Source organism: Equus asinus, chromosome 7 (assembly GCF_041296235.1).
Source record: "Equus asinus isolate D_3611 breed Donkey chromosome 7, EquAss-T2T_v2, whole genome shotgun sequence".
In the NCBI taxonomy this organism is placed as follows: domain Eukaryota; kingdom Metazoa; phylum Chordata; class Mammalia; order Perissodactyla; family Equidae; genus Equus; species Equus asinus.
This window is the reverse complement of record NC_091796.1, coordinates 96,621,688-96,630,037: the sequence shown is the minus strand read 5'-3', so window position 1 is coordinate 96,630,037 and position 8,350 is coordinate 96,621,688.

Genomic DNA, 8,350 nt, shown 5'->3' with positions numbered 1-8,350 from the left:
AAAGGAAGACTCTTTCCTTCCAAAACAGGGGTTCCAGCCTCCCCGCATCTCTGAAATGGCAGCCACCATAGAGATCACCCAACTGCATCCTCCAGCCCATTTTACACCTGAGGAGACTGAGGCCCAAAGAGGGCAAGGAGTGGACCCAAGGTAGCACCGCATGCTTGTGGAAGAGCTGGGCCCAGAACCACAGAAACCCAGTTTCAAGCTTTTATAACTCCAAAGGTGGGGATTTCCTTAGCATCCTTGGGTTTCCTGGCATGTTCACCTTCATGTGACTTGGTGCCAGATCCTAATCTGACTGTCCCCTGACTTCCCAACAGCCTTCGGCTCACGGGGCTCTGCCTGCAGATATGATCAAGACAGACTTTCCTACCAAAACTGCCAGTCTGCCTCTTGCCGCCTCACAACAGAATCCAAACTTAGATGATAACAATCAGTCACACAGGGAGGCAGGCACAAGTGTTTGCCATTAATGTGTCCTTCTTTGCCAGACTGTGAGCTTCCTGAGGGCAGGGACTTCATCTTTCTGGCCACATGATCTGGGGTGGGCTGCTCACACTCTCAACGGCTTAATTTCTTCATTTTCTTCGTAGGAATCATGGGAGAATTAAATAAGATAATTCATATAAAGAGCTGAACATGATACCTGGAACCTAGTAAATGCTTAGTAAGTGTTAGTTATTATTATTGTCTTATTGATTTCTGTTATTATTTGTGTCCTTATCACCTAACATATCACAGTCCTGGCAAAAACACTGAGGCTCAGCAAATTTGTGGGAAATAATTGTGCCAGGCATGGTGCCACTTATTAATCACCTGCTATCTACAGAATTTCTACTAAGGGCTTGTATCAGTCAGCTATTGCCATGAGATGCTGTGTAACAAACCACCCCAAAACTCAGATTATTAAAACAGCCATCATTTATTCTCACTCAGGGGTCTGCAGGCCAACAGGGGCATCTGGGGACCAGAATGAAGGGGAGCAGCTACCAGGAAAATTTTCTGCATGGAGAGAGCAGAAGTGCAGAAGGACAAGTGGAAATACACACAGTCTCTTATTGCCTAGGCTGGAACTGGCATGCTGTCACTTCTGTCCACTTGTCATTGGTCAAAGCAAGTCACACAGTCAGCCTCAATGTCAGTAGGGTGGGAAAATCCACTCTGCCTCGGTGAGGCTGTGGCAAGGGTGTGGGTGTGTTACACGAGCACAGGGAGGTGAAGAATTGCAACCAGTTATCCCCCTTGCCACAGTGCTAACTCATCAAGTCAATCTCCAAGCAGCAGGTGACTGAGAGCACGTGTTTTCCTCCCATCGACACCCACGAACCACTAGAAGGAGGCACCCCACCAGGATCCTTGGGAGGAAAAAACATCTCAGACCAAAAGTGAAATGTATTCTGAAGCATTTTGCAAGTCTAAAATGTAAAGTGTAAACAAACAGACAATAATTCCTCTCATTTTGCCCTCTGAAGTTGGGGTGTTCGTACAAACCCTTCCTAACAGAGTGTTTAATTTGGAGAAGCTGAAAATCAAGCTGACAGTCTGTTGTTTACAAGCAAATTATAGGGTCTGGAAGTATGAAGAAAGCATAGTTCAAGCCCACGGATTATTTTTCCCATTTGGATTAAGTGACGATCTTAACCTAACAACACCCCTCGTTTTAGGAATGCCCCCCGCTCCTTTCGCTTCTCCAAGGCATCGGGCCCAGTCTGATGGGAGTGGGCAAAGTCCAGAGGGCAGAAGGCCAAGTGGACAGATTGATAGGGAGACAGAAGCATCGGGAGCTCCAGGTGTCCCCATGGCGTGTCTCTGTGGGACACCCTCCATCCTTGGAGCTTGGTCCTCTCAGACCTCCCTGGGAGACGGTGCTGGAAGGAAGGGCAGAGGAAGCAGAACTGTTGTGGCCAGGGATGTGGAAGGAAGTCTGTATTTGCTCCCTTACAGCAGCAAAGACTGTTTACCTCCAAGTCTGTGTTTTTCGAGGAAGTGGAGACTAGCAAAGGAAAAACGCCCTTGTGAAAACATTTCCATGAATTTATGTCGCTCATCTGGAAGGCTGCAACCCCTCAGCGAGGCCTCTGGGATTTGACGTGGTCAGGATGAGGCTGGCCTGCCTCTGGCTGCTCGGAGTCCACAGCCACCTGGTAACAGGCCTGCTGGATCCCCGATGGAAGAACACGGGCCAGGCTGTGAGGGTACAGGTGCTACCCTGGGCTCTGCAGGGCCGAGGAGAGAGGCACACACATCCCACAGGGCCCTCAGTAAAATTCAGATCCATCTCTCATCTGAGGAATAAGCAAGGGAATCGGAAGGTCTGGGTTTGAGGTCCCAGGTCCGCTTGTGCAGGGACGTGTGACCCTGACAAGTCACTGAACTGCTCTGAGCCTCAAGGTCCTGTTCTTTTTTTTTTTTTTTTCCCTGCTTTATCTTCCCAAACCCCCCCTGTACACAGTTGTACATCTTAGTTGCAGGTCCTTCTGGTTGTGGGGTGTGGGACGCTGCCTCAATGTGGCCTGACGAGTGGTGCCATGTCCACACCCAGGATCTGAACCCTGGGCCGCCACAGCGGAGCGCGTGAACTTAACCACTCGGCCACGGAGCCGGCCCCAATCAAGGTCCTGTTCTTAAAGTGGGTTAAACCTCCTACCTCGCAAAGCTCTTGTGGAGACGAAATGAGGAAATAAGTATGAAAAGACCATTCACCTCCCTCCTAAACAGGGCTGGCCTGGGCCCAGGCACAGGAGTCCGTAGGCACAGGTCCTCTGTTGGAATGGTTCTGTGGAATAGGAATAGGTTCTGGGAAGCTACTGAACTAAGCCAAAGGATGATACTTGGAGTTCATGGGCCACCTGGGGAGCCAGGTGGATTTCATCGGGGCCGGAGGAGAGACCTGGACAGTCAGGGTGACACACGAGAGGAGGCTTCCAAGGAAGTCTTCTTGGAAGAGGGAGAAGGGCCTTGGAAGATAAGTAGATACTTAAATAAGTAGTACTAGCACTTAGTACTAATCTAATCTGCCTTACTTGTCTAAGTACTACTTAGATAGTACTAAGTGCTAAGTATTTAGTACTTAGATAAGTGGGGCAGCACTCCAGGAAGGGAGAGAGTTGTAAGTAATGGCCTGGAGGGTAGATTGCCAGCAATATGTTTGGAAAAGGCCAACTGGATCAGTGTATTGAGTGGAGGAATAGTGCAGAGCAGTGAGTGGGGGTGAAGAAAGAAGGGGAGAGAAACAGATGGCAAGGAGACTTGAATGCCAGGTCCAGGGGTTGAGACCTGTACCAACTAAAAATTTTTCAGGAGCAGATGATGGGAAAAACCAACTCAAACTAGCTTAAGCACAAAGGGAATGGATCAGCTTACACAACTGAAACGTTTGGGATTAGGGGATTGAGCTTCAGGTAAAGCTTAATCCAGGATCATCTTGTCTCAGCACTGCTTTCTCAGTGTTGGCTCCTTTCTCCAGGCAGGTTCAAGTCCAGAGGGGGAAATGGAGTCTCTCTCGCAGAATTCCAAGCCAGCATCTAATTATATGTCACTTGCCTATCTTCTAACTGATCCCTGTGGCCAGGCAGGCCTCTCCCGTGGAACCGGGGGTGGCGTTAGTCCTGCATAAACTGCATGCCAGAGACTCGAGAGTGGGTGGTCTCCTGTGGACACTCAGGGAACCTTTCCCAGAAGGAGAGGGCAGCAAGCACACCCCACTGACTCATCCTGCCAGCAAGGTGCCCACCAGGGCAGCCTCCCTGGGGCCAGCATGACACACTGGGAGGTGAGACCTGTACTCACAGGAATGGACCCAGCATTTCGGCAGATGCTCCATGGCCTCCACAAAACAGAAAATTAGCTCAGTCGCCGCCCACCCATACCAGCTCCACGCAATACTTGGGATGCCTTGTCCTGGGTCCTTGCCTCTCAGGCAGTGCAGAGAGATGGGCGATGGGACAGGGTGGGGCTGGAGTGATGGCCAAGCCCAAGAAGTGGGAGCCTGGAGGAAACAGCTGTCCCCAGCCCTCCGCAGACATCAGTGTCCTGGTGGCTTCATCAGCCCCCTCCCCCACCCTCATATCTTCTCTCCCTTTTAATCCAGCAAAAACCTTTTACCTTTTTTCATCTGCAGTGGAGTCCGAGGATTTAGATCTTTTGCATTTCAAATATTTATTCATGTCTTAATTTAAACCCCTAAAACTAATTCTGGGGACTCCACACACCACGTGGCCCCCTGAGAGCCTGATTCCATTTCTCATCCTTGCCCCTTGTCTCATCAGACTAATGTGGGATGATGGGATTTGTTTGTGCGGGTGTGTTTTTAGGAGAAATAAAAAAAAAGAGAGAGAGAGAGGGTTTTTGAGATATTAAGCTGTTGTTTTAGTCTGTTAAATTTCGATGGTTTCCATGGTAACCAGTAAGTTTGCTTCTTTGTTCTCCCCAATTTTCTGGAGAAGCAAAGGCAACTCTCGGGAGCTTCTCCAGCAGGTCTGGATCAGCTCCCCCGAGTCCTGGTTTGGGAGCTGGGCCAGCTGCAGCCCCAGCGGTAAGCAGCTGCCCCCTCAGATTCCCTCACCCACTAGTAGCCAGAACGATCCCCGATGTTGACCCCACTCCCCTTCCCAGGCCTCCCCGAGGCTTGGGACTAGTCTATCAAGGTCCAAGTGGTCCATGTGCATGCTGGGAGCCCAGCCAATGCCCCGCAGGCTGCAGGAGGCATGGGGTGAGGCAGCGGGAATCGGGGATAAGCCTGCCTTGGCCTTTCCAGCTCCGCACCCTCCTGGGGAGCCTGTCTGCAGGCTCAGACACCCCCGCTGCCTGGACTTGAGGACGGCCATCTTGGGCTCTTCCTCCTGGGAGCCAGGTCAGAGTCACCCTCACTGCGTCTGTGGGCTCAGCTGGTTCTCCGAGCTCAGCCCCCAGCATCCCTAGCTGAGTCTGGGCTACCCTGTGCTCAGAAGTCTCGCTCGCCAGCGGAGGCTATCCTGGGAGTGAGCCTCCTTCTTGCTCCCCATCTCCCAGTCTCGGGTCCCAGTCCCAGCTCCCAGTTACCGTCATTTCTGCTTTAGGCCCTTTCCTCTCATCTTCCAGAACGCTGCTTGTCGATTGTTGGCCCTGATACACAGGGTTGGCAACCCAGCCAGGGTCCTGGCAGGAGACAGAGGGCCCCCCCAAACAGGGGATTGGGACTGTTTACAGGGCGTGGCCAGGGTTAAGGAAACCTACACGGGGTATTGAAGCTCCCCAGGGCTAGACACAGCACCGGCCCCCAGGCGTGCTGGGACACGGGGACAAGGGGCGGGAGCAGTCCTCCGAGGCTGGGGATAGAGCCACAGCTGCAAGAAAGGGCTGCCCCTTGAGGCTTGACTCGCGCTAGAGAGAACAGCCACTGCTGACTCACGGCCCAGCAGCAACCCAGGCCCCTCCGCCCTTCTCCCTTTGGCCAACCCCAACCAGAAGCCAGCAGGCAAGGGGGCCCATCGATGCCGTGGGGACAGGCCAGCCCCTCCCCCGGCACTGGGCAGGGCAGAGAAGGGCACAACTGAGTCTGGGGGTGAATGGAGAACAGCCAGCACAGCAGGCTCCCTGGCTCCCCACTGCCCCCCACCTCCTGCATCCTGGGCTCTTGGCCAGTCCCCGAACCTCTCTCCCACCCATGTATTCAGATTAGGACATTCCCAAGGGGTCCTATTGGCCATGCTGCATCCAGACCACCACCAACCCGTCTTGAGCAGGCGCTTGCAGGTGCCCCGTGGCCCCGGTAGTCCCAGGCAGGACTGGGTACCAGGTGGGTGCCATCCAAGAGGGCTGAGGAATGCAGGCACTTGATCCCAAGGCCTCCTGAGGGAGCACTTTCCCTGCCTGTTCCCGCCCCATCCTGCAGGCCGCCCTCCATCGGCTCCTCCTCCTCCTGGTCCCTCAATCCCCATTCTAAGCAGAACCATTTCCCTCTTTTCAATCTCCTTCAGCCAAAGCTCACCAAGCCTCTGCCCTGAGCCTGGTCGTTCAGTGGGCTCGGCGGAGAAGAGACCATGGGACCAACCCTGGCCTCCAAGAAGTTCTCGGCCCAATGAATTGGCCTGGGCGTGGGGAAGGTTGAATTTTAACTAGGTTAAGGCCACCACACAGGCCCAGGAGAGAGACTTCCTTAAGTGCATCAGCTTGTTTCTCAGCTAACCAATCGGGTGGACCCACTTGACACCCAAGGCCACAGGCTGGTGGAGCTGATGGAAGGCAGGTCTTCAGAATGGCTGTGGGGCGGGGCTTGAAGAGAAAACTGGGCCAGGAAGGCCACTTTGCCTGCAGGGGCCCTGCCCAGGAAGTGATGGAAATCCCTGAATGGGAGAATCATCATCTGTGGCTTACTGGGTGGACGGTGCCAGCCGGGACATCAGGAGGCCTGGGGTTCTGCCCTGGTCTTACCACCCTCTCCATGTGTGACTTTGGTTGGTTCTTCAACAATTGGGACCTACTTCTTTGCCTGGTAAGCAGAGAGCCTGGACCAGCTATCTCTGAGCGCCTCCCCAGCTCCAAATGTTAGGAAAACCAGCCTCTGCCCATCCCGTAGGCCTCTTTCCAAGGAGGACTCTGGAGAAACCCTGTGTGGGGTGGGGTTTTCTCCCTGCGAACGTGTTTGGCAGGAGGAGAGAGCAGAGTGGAACTTCGGCTGCCTGCCATGACCCCTGGGCCAGGAGGCCAGCAGGCCCGCCCAGAGCAGGTGAGAGTTCAGGATGTGAACGGGTTTTTCCCCCGAAGCTTCTCAGGCTGGAGCTGAGGGGAGTATCAGCAAGCTGGCGGTGTGCCGCCTGAGTCAGCCCAGCTCTGGCCTCATTCGAGGAAAACTAACTGCAGGAGGTCAGGAGGTCTGGTGTCAGGCAGCGTGTGTGTGTGTGTGTGTGTGTGTGTGTGTGTGTGCGCATGCGTATGCCATTGTATGGCCCATGGATGAGCAAATGTTCACAAGTGTGTAATGCTGACATCATCTGACGCATACCTGACAAATACCATCACGGTTCTAATAGTCTTAAAATATTTTAAACCATTCTTACCTGCTGATAAAAAGCCACTGCCCCAAACACCCCATGAGTGGCTCCTGTTGCCTCAGCTCCTCCTGGACCCCTGGGACCACCCCATGAGCCTCTAGCTGAAGGTTACCTTCTGACCCCGCTCCAGGGAAGGAAAGAGAGTGTTCTGGTTGGTGGAGGGGAAAGGAGACACTACCTCTTGTTCAGGATCTTGGCGGTTGCCTTGCACCTGTGTGCCCCGCTGTGCGAGGGTTTGTCCCTGAAAGCTCCAGTGGGTTGGGTTCACAGAGAGCCTGTCCCTCACTTTTCCACAGCAGTTTGATAAAAGGTGTCCCTTCTTATTATTTCAGAGGAAGGAATCTGAAGTTTGGGGCAGGACAACCAAGGTCCCAGCCCAGCTTGGCTCAGGGAAAGTAGCTCAGAAAAGCTGACGATCTGCCTAAAAAACTCAGCCAGAACATAGAGGAGCCAGGATTTGGACCCAAGTAGTCCAGGTCACACTAGGCCCAGTGTCTTACTGTTCCAAGTGGGTCTGGGAACCAGCAGCATCAGAAACATCTGCTAAGCTTCTCGCCTCCACAGGAACCTCCCCACATATTTGTGAGGAGCAACACAACAGGGCGGCTCCATTCAGCAGGTGAGGTCACAGGAGCCCACGTCCCAGAGCCAGGACTCAAACCCAGTGTCCTCAGGCCAACAGCTGGGCTCTTAGCCCTGCCCCCAAAGACAGTGAGATGGTCACAGGGACCCCAGGGCACAACTGTGTGTTCTCTCTTCCAATATGTGGCATCACACACAGGGGTAGCATTTTCTTAGGTCACTAAAACACCCACTAAGATACAGGCATCACTGACTAAAACAAGGGAGACCAAAAAATGGGAACCACCCAAAGGTCCATCGATTGATGAAGGGATGAACAAATAGTGGTGTATCCATATGATGGAATATTATTCAGCCATAAAAAGGAACGAAGCACTGCTACATACCATGGTGCAGAGGAAACTTGAAAACATTATGCTAAGTGCAGAAGCCAGACACGATAGGTCACACATTGTACGATTCCATTTATGTGAAATGTCCAGAATCGATGGATCCATAGAGACAGAACACAGATTGGTGGTTGACAGGGGCTGGGAGGAGGTGGAATGGGGTACAGGGTTTTCTTTCAGGTGATAAAAATGTTTTGGAGATAGATAGAGGTGGTGGTTACCCAACATACTGAATTTACTAAAAGCCACTGAACCGTACACTTTAAAATCGTTAATTTTATGTTATGTGAATTTCACTACAATTAAAAAAGAAAAAAACCAGGGAGGAGTAAGGCAGTTACAGTG